Source organism: Hyperoodon ampullatus (assembly GCF_949752795.1).
Source record: "Hyperoodon ampullatus genome assembly, chromosome: 19".
Classification (NCBI taxonomy): domain Eukaryota; kingdom Metazoa; phylum Chordata; class Mammalia; order Artiodactyla; family Ziphiidae; genus Hyperoodon; species Hyperoodon ampullatus.
The window spans coordinates 19,001,999-19,011,309 of NC_136932.1; positions in this window are offsets into that span (position 1 = coordinate 19,001,999).

A 9,311-nucleotide genomic window follows, 5' to 3' on the forward strand; every position below is an offset into this window, starting at 1 on the left:
TGAAATGGGATCCTGAGAGGCTGAATGCACTTCTGCCTGAATGCACTTCTGCCTAAGGCCGCTCTGACTCAGGCACCCTGGCCCTGTTTACAAGTACAGCTCAAGGTCCCCATGACATCTCATGCCAGCAGGGGCTGGATGAGGCAGTCACCACACAGGGAAAGGCACCAGGAGCCAGATGGGGATTATGCTTAACTCCTTCTGCCAGCACTACAGGAGTGAAATAACTCTGCGGCTGGATGGAACCACAGCAGTTCCGAAAGGGCAGCCAGGAGCACGACATTTTTCTAAGAGTCTCTGTTTTCCCATCACTCCATACATGGGATTCTGGGAGAGAGTTGTCCTTATCTGTCTGATCTGAAACCAGCAGCTGTATCCTTAAAGGGCCAGGTCCACTCCCTGCCCATTGTGAAAAAAAGCACAGGCTTCAAAGCCAAACACTCGTGGGTTCAAATGCTGGCTCCATCACGTATCAAGTGCCAAATGACCTTGGCAAATCACTTGTCTCTCTGAGCCTCGGGGTCCTTGTTCATTGAATGGAAGTGATGATACCTATTTCACAGCTATGCAACAGGAATTAGTAAATACTATATGCAGGAATTAGTAAAATACTATATGCAGAGGGCCTAATACAGTATTTGGTACATGGTAGGTCTTAGTAGTCGCCATTGCTATCATCTACTATCATCAGCAAACAAGAAATATGCAGAAAGAGTCACCAAAGTCAAGAACGAGAACTCAAAAGTAAGGAGAAAAAAAAGAAATAAAAGGCATAAAGATTGTAAAGAGGGAATTCCCTGGCGGGGCAGTGGTTAGGACTTGGTGCTTTCACTGCCAGGGTCTGGGTTCAATCCCTGGTCGGGAACTAAGATCCTGCAAGCTGCAGGCATGGCCAAGAAAAAAAAAGATTGTAGAGAAATAAGTAAAACTGTCTTTATTTGCAGAAGACTCGATCAAACATGTAGAAAACCCTAAGGAATCTACAAATAAGATATTAGAACAAATAAGTGTGCAAGGTTGCATGATACACGGTCAAAATATAAAATGCAAATATAAATTTCTATATGCTATAATGAAATATAGGAAAATAAAAATGGGTAAATATCACTTATAGTACCAAAAAAAATACTTAGAGATGACTTTAATGAAAATACACATAAGTCCTATACACTGCTGAGAGAAATTAAAGAAGACCTAAACAAAGAGAGAGCTATACCATGTTCATGGAATGGAAGACTTAATGTTAACATTAATGTTTTAATATTTAAATTAAATAATATTCATACATTTCTATTTATCAGTATTAATATTAATAGGCACCCATCAGAATGACTAAAATGAAAACGACCGACAGTACTTAGCGTTGGTGAGGATATGAACTGATAAATTGCTGGTGGGAATATAACATGGTATAACCATTTAGGAAACCATTTTGGCTGTTTCTGATAAAGTACAGGTGACTCTTTAACAAGGCGGGAGTTAGAGACACCGACCCCTGACACCACCCTCCTGCCCCCCAAGCACAGTGGAAAATCCACATGTAACTTTACAGTCAGCCCTCCAAATCTACAGTTCTGCATTTATGGATTCAACCAACCATGGATCGTGTAGCATTCTGGTACGTATTTAATGAAAGAAATCCACATATAAGTGGACTCATGCAGTTCAAGGGTCAACTATAGACACTTATTATATGACCCAGTAATGGAAACATATGTCCTCAAAGAGAATTACATACAAATGTTCATAGCAATTTTATTCAAAATAGCCCCAAACTGGAAATAATCCAAATGTCCACTCAGATGAATGGATGAACACACTGTAGTAAATCCATACAATGGAATTCTACTCAGCAACAAAACAGAATAAAGTACTTTTATACACAACAATATGGCTGAATCTCAAAAACATTTGATGAGTGAAAGAAGCCACACATAGGGCTTCCCTGGTAGCGCAGTGGTTGAGAATCCACCTTCCAATGCAGGGGACATGGGTTCAAGCCCTGGTCTGGGAAGATCCCACATACCACGGAGCAACTAAGCCCATGTGCCACAACTACTGAGCCTGTGTTCTAGAGCCCGCAAGCCACAACTACTGAGCCTGCATACCACAACTGCTGAAGCCCGTGCACCTAGACCCCATGCTCCGCAACAAGAGAAGCCACCACAATGAGAAGCCCGCACACTGCAACAAAGAGTAGCCCCCGCTCACCACAACTAGAGAAAGCCCATGGGCAGCAACGAAGACCCAACACAGCCAAAAAAAAAAAAAAAAAAAAAAAGCCACACACAAAAGAGTGCCTACTGTATGATTTAATTAATATAAAATTCAGAACAGGCAAAATTAATCAATAGTGGCAGCAAGCAGATCAGGGGTTGCCTGGGGGCAGGGGGCGGGAATGACTGCAAAGGGCACAGGGATCTTTTGTTTAATATCTTGACTGTGGGTGGTGACTACAGGGGTACACACATTTGTCAAAATTCTTTGAACTATATACTTAAATAGGTGCATATCATTGTATGGAAACAGAGTTGCCTCCATAGTGGTGATTTTCCAAAAGTACAGTGGAATCCGAGCTCAACTAACCTCTAAAATGCCTAGCACATGCAAGATTTGGCAGATATAAAAGAGAAGGGATAATGAAGCAAACATTTATCCAGCACCTGTAGTGTGTTACAATAGCAGATACTTAGTAAGTATAAGGAATGGTCCTGTTTTCAAAGAAGTATAAGATGCGGTCCCTTCCCTAGAGGGATTTATAATATAGTGGTTTGGGCTATTATGAAAAGAGATAACAATTCAAGTTGGCATTGACATACTAAATGAGAAGTGTAAACGGGTGCTTAGGAGTAAGAAGAGGAAGGGCTGCCCAAGCAAGAGCCACAAGTCCCAACCCAGGCATCAGGGAAGAAATGCAGGAGCCTTTTTTTTTTTTAATTGGGGTATAATTTACAATGTTGTGCTAGTTTCAGGTGTACAGCAAACTGAATCTGTTATACATATACATATAGCCACTCTTTTTTAGCTTCTTTTCCCATACAGGCCATTAGAGTATTGAGTAGTGTTCTCTGTGCCATAGAGTTAGTCCTTATTAGTTATCTATTTTACATATAGTAGTGTGTATGTGTCAGCCCAATCTCCCAATTTATCCCTCCCACCGGGAGCCTTTTTGAAAGATAGTGATCTGACCTATTTGGTTAGAGCAGAAGGCCTGAGTAGGTCAGACTGAAGAAATAAATGAAGAAATAAATGACCACATAGGACAGGGAATCAGGAGCCCTTGAAACAAAGACACCCTGAGGAGTCACTTAAGTAGTGACTTAAGTAGGTCCCAGGATTTTAAAAGGGTAGAGAATGGATCAGAGGGGAAAGGGAAAGAAATTACAGGCAGAAGAGTTAGAAGAAAATTATAATAACCCTGGGTTGCCATGACGGGTATCTAGACAAAGACGGCAATGAGAACAAAGGGGTCGATGCTTCCTGCTGCCAAGCTCAGAACCAACATCACAAAGAACTAGTGGGGGGACTTCCCTGGTGGCGCAGTGGTTAAGACTCCACCCTCCGAATGCAGGGGGCCTGGGTTCGATCCCTGATCAGGGAACTAGATCCCACATGCATGCTGCAACTAAGAGTTTGTAAGCTGCAACTAAGAGTTTGCAAGCCACAACTAAGGAGCCCACCTGATGCAAGTAAGACCCGGTGCAGCCAAATAAATAAATATTTTTTAAAAAAAGAAAACAAAGAAAAAAGAATGGGTGCCCAAGGTTCAGGCTGAGGGCGAGCTGAGGAGCTGGCTGTCCTTACCTCTTCCAACACAATCTTCATTAGCTCTGCTGGCACTCTAGGCACGCCCAACACACCAAATCACAATTTGGTGGACTCTACTCAGCTGCAAGTGTGCTGATGGATGCATGGATATTCAGTGGGAGGGAGGTTTTCAATCACAAGTCTCGGGGTTCTATCCTTGGTGGCATCCTAGTCAATACCTTTATCAATAACTTGGGTGAGGAAACAGATGGTATGCTAGTCAAATTCTTGGATAGCACAAACCTGGAAAAGAGATCAAAGTCAAGCTCCAGGAAGATCTCAACAGGCAGAAATGATGGGCCAAATCTAATAGATTCAATTTAACTGTAAGAGATTCAATATTAACTCCTGCACTTAGTTTCAAAAACTACTATAGTAAACTATTACAAATGGCTTAATTAAAAGCATTTTCAAAATAAATGGCATGGCCACCCAGAGTTCACTCACATTTAGGCTGCATTAACAGATATGCCAAGTCCCCCAAAAGACAGGGGTAAGTCTCATTCCTGTACATTTCAGAGCACACCTGAAATATTCTGTTCATTTGTGCATCACACACTTTAAGAAGGACACTGACTAAAATGGAAGGCTTCCAGAAAACAGCAACCAGGTTGGAGAAACTATCACATAAGAATTAATGGGGCTTCCCTGGTGGCGCAGTGGTTGAGAGTCCGCCTGCCGATGCAGGGGACACGGGTTCGTGCCCCGGTCTGGGAAGATCCCACATGCCGCGGAGTGGCTGGGCCCGTGAGCCATGGCCGCTGATCCTGTGCGTCCAGAGCCTGTGCTCCGCAATGGGAGAGGCCACAACAGTGAGAGGCCCATGAACCGCAAAAAAAAAAAAAAAAAAAAAAGAATTAATGGAAGGGACAGAAGATGCTTGGCCAGGACACCAAAAACACAGCAGGTTAGAGCAGAGACAGGAGGGCATGACGGCTGCCAGGGGAAAGAAGGGCCAGGCTTACTCTGGGAGGCTCCAAAAACAGGGACTAGATTAGAGGGAGGAAGCTATACGGAGGCCGGCTAGGACCTAATATGAGCAGTATCATTTTTTTTTTTTTTTTGGCTGCGTGGCTTTTGGGATCTCAGTCCCCATCAGGGATTGAACCTGTGCCATGGCAGTGAAAGTCTGGAATCCTAACCACTAGGCCACCAGGGAACTCCCAAGCAATATCTTTTACACATATTAGAACTGTATAAAAAAAATGGAAGAGGACACCCTGATAGGCAATGAGCTCCCCATCACTAGAGGGATCCAAGCAGAGGTGGGGAATTATGGAGCTAATAAATACATCAGGTAGCAAATAAGAAAGAGATGGCTTTTTATGGTCTCTTCTAACTCCGAGAGACTACGAAATCAAGAAATCCAGTAGCATCTACTCATGAAAAGATGCTCAACTCTATCCACAATAACAGACATTCAAATTAGACTACCCCAGGGGAACAAAGCTGGAATATTTTCACCACTGGACATCAAGGTTTTATAAAGCTACAGTAATCGATGCAGTGTGGTATTGGCCTGGTAATAGAGTCTAGAAATAGACCCAAACATATGTGGTCAATTGATTTTCAAAAAAAGGTATAAAGGCAATTCAGTGGAAAAAACGTCTCTTCAACAAATTGTGCTGGAACAATTGAATATTCAGATGCAAAAAAAAAAAAACCTTGTAAATATAGCTTGCACCACATACAAGAGTTAACTAAAAATGGATCATAGACCTAAATGGAAAAGTGAAACTATAAGCTTTCTAGAAGAAATAATGGGAGAAAATCTTTGTAACTTTGGGTTGGATTTCTTAGAATCAATACCAAGAGCATAACCTACAAAAGAAGATATTAATAAACTGGAACTAAGTGGCTGAGGATAGGAGTGGGAAGAAGAATTTTCACTGTATATACTTTTGTGCCTTTTGATTTTCAAACCATATGAATGTACCAAATGTATCTTTAAAGAATCAGCAACCTCTCACTCCTGGAGATACATACCCACAAGAAGTGACAACAGAGACCCAAACAGATATCTGTACTCTCATGTTCACAGCAGCACTATTCACAATAACAAAGGTAGAAGCAACCTAAGTGTCCATCAACAGATGAATGGATAAACAAAATGTGGCCTATACATACAATGGAATATTATTCAGCCTTCAAAAGGAAGACAATTCTGACACATGCTACCACATGGATGAACTGTGAAGACCTTACGCTAAGTGAAATAAGCCAGTCACAAAAGAACAAATATTGTATGATCCTCTTATTTGAGGGTCCCAGAGCAGTCAAATTCCTAGAGACAGAAAGTAGAATGGTGGTTGCCGGGGACTAGAGGAGGGGGGGAATGGGAAATTAAGTGTTTAATGGGGACATAGTTTCAGTTTGGGAAAATAAAAAAGTTCTGGAGATGGACGGTGGTGATGGCTGTGTAACATTGTGAATGTACTTAATGCCACATAACTGGTTAAAATGGTAAGTTTTGTATTACGTATATTTTACCACAATAAAAAAAAATCAGCAACTTCTGGGAATTCCCTGGCAGTCCAGTGGTTAGGACTTGGCACTTTCACTGCCGAGGCCAAGGTTCGATCCCTGGTTGGGGAACTAAGATCCCAAAAGCCACGTGGTGTGGCAAAAAAAAAAAAAAATCAGCAACTTCTGATTTTGCTATTGGTTCTGGCTTACATTACAAGGAATATTCACCCACTGCATTCCATGTCAACTTTAGGGATGTTTATGCTCTTTTTTTTCCCCCAAATATTTATTTATTTATTTATTTTGGCTGCTCCTGGTCTTGACTGGGGCATGCGAACTTCTTAGTTGAGGCACGCATGCAGGATCTAGTTCCCCGACCAGGGATTGAACCCAGGCCCCCTGCATTGGGATCGTGGAGTCCTACCCACTGGAGCACCAGGGAAGTCCCTATGCTCTTTTCAATACACCTTTGAGTCTCTCTCCAGTATATATCTTTTTGCAGGTGTTTCCCAATATTTTTCTCTTCAGCTTCCTACTAAGGAAGACTGCTATCAGGAATCTCTTTTTCAAGATGATCCTGAAATTAAGAAAACTGGGTTCATATCATTACACTATTTCTAGCTTCCCAAAGGCCGCTGTGAGCCCTGAAAGGGTCTCCTTCCCTTGGGCACCCCTCATTCCCCATCACTCTAGGCCTTTGGATGCAGGCATCAGGCCGGGTCTAAATCTGGTCCTTAACCTACTTGCCACGCCACGTGATCCTGTTTACTACTGGCTCGGCAACCACAGGCAAAGCTTATTATTACACGAACCCCTGGTCACCATACCACACATTTCTGGCTGGCTGGTCCCTTCGGAAGAAAAACATTCCTGCTGCAGCCACGGCTTAGCCTTTAGTTCACCTGTGTACTGTAAACAAATCTGGGCCTGCTCAGAAACCAGAGTTCAAACAATATTTTTAAAGGAGCCTATCTTTTAGGTCAAGAAAGACACTCTCGTGAAACCAACGCTGATCCAATAACCAGATAAAAAAGATTAGCACACATTGACCGGCAGAGAAGTGCCAACCACGACTGGGAAACTTCTCAATTAAACACCAGGAATGGATTTGAGAAAGGCTATTCTCAGAGCTCAAACTCGACTCAGGTGAGGTTAAGTCAAGCCTTGGGTGTAGTTCACATTTACAATAGCGCTCCTCCCTCGCCCCATAGAAATTGTTTCCCAAGCCCAACACTGGGGAAGCAGCAGTGGGAGGAACCGAAGGATAGCGACTTTCATTTCTCCTGAGTTCTGCAGGAGTTAAGCTTTCCGAAAGGCTGCTTTTCAGCGCTTGGAGCTGGCACTCCCTAGCAACTTCTCAAAATAGAAATGTGAAGGGCTTTCTGTTTTCTTCCATCTCACCGCCCAGCCCTGGCTCTCCCGGACTAATCTTCTGATGTCTAATCTTCTGATGTCGGGTCACCACAAACAAGGGGTGGGAGTGGGGAGTAGGGTAGGGGTTCAAGGGCAGTTAACTCTCAATTCTTTGGTGGCTGGTTATCCAAGGGGATGGCCTGTACTCCAACTCCCTGGCCAATGCACTTCTCCATGGTCTCCACCAGTTTCCCTGTTTGTCGTTCTGACAAAAACCAGCGAGCAAGGAAGTTACAGCTGACATGGCAGTTGAAATAAGCCTTGCAGAGTACATACAGTATGTGGATTTTACGTGAACATCTATGCAGTTCCAGTTCCAGTTACTGACAGTCTACGTTCTGATGTCTTCTGATCTTTACAGTTATTTTTTTTAAACTCCATGGATCATTTTTATTTGACTTTTTAGAAAATAAACCTTACTTGTGCCATTTTTTAAAAAATTAAAACTACCTCGTTGGATTACTAAGATCAGCTCTACTTTTACCAAGATCACCATAAAGACATACCACCATGGTATGGTGCTTCTTAACCTTTCTCTGCCTCTGCACTATTCTTAAACACAATCACACTCTCATTCATAACACCTCTAATGACACTACAGTGGTTCCCCCAAACGGAGGAAGGGCTACCTTGTCCTGACTCTGCCCCTCCCTGTCTTTCCTGAGAACCACTAATTTACACCCACAAACAGAGACTACAATAAATATTAATACAAGAAATCAGCCAGTGAACTACCTGCTGGTTACTTAAAATTAAAAAATGCAAAAATATATTGAGAACCTAGTAAGTCCTAGACCCCATCCAAGGGATCCTTATATATAGACCACCTCATTTAATGCTCACAATCGCCCTGCAAAGGCTGAGAGAAGTTAGGGAACTTGGTTTTCTCAGATCACACCTAGGAAACAACCGGCTCTAGTGGATAAAGGACTCAAGAATCTGGACTTCAGAGTTCCAGTCCTGGGACCTTGATGACCCTGGCCCTTTGCCTCTCCCAACAGTTAGTCTCCACATCTGTAAAATAAAACGTTAAAATTCCCTCCTGACTTCCATCTTCTAAGAGTACCCAGGCTTAACTGAACTGTGTCACTACAGCTGAGGTGAGGGTCTTGGATAAAGCATGAGAAAACTATCATCATCCCCAGTACACAAAATCACACACAAGAAGGAAAAGGGATTCGATACAGAGCTCCCTCCTTTTCTTCCCCAAGAGCCACACACACAAAAAAAGAGGGTGGGATGTAGCAGCGCGTGACCAAATCAATGAACACGCCAAAGTGCAGCCCGTGGTCACACACCAATGAAAGAGCAGGGTTTCCCTCGTAACTGGCACCGGGCAGGGGCTCACACAGCAGCACACGAGGGACTTTAAGAACTGGCTTCAACGGTGAGCAGCAGAGGAACGAGAGCACAGCAGAGAGATCAGTTTATAGGGTAGGAAGTAATGTTCCTATGGTTGCTTCTAAGGAGTCTTTAAACAACTTTCTGGAAAGGCGGAAGGGGGCGGGGGCTGGTGGGGGGGGGGCAGGCAGGGCATGCTCCAAACTGCAACGTCGCTGCTCAGGGTTGAAAAGCCCCTCCGGCTCCATCCACCTGGACACAGGGGACGTGGTCAGCACGAGGGC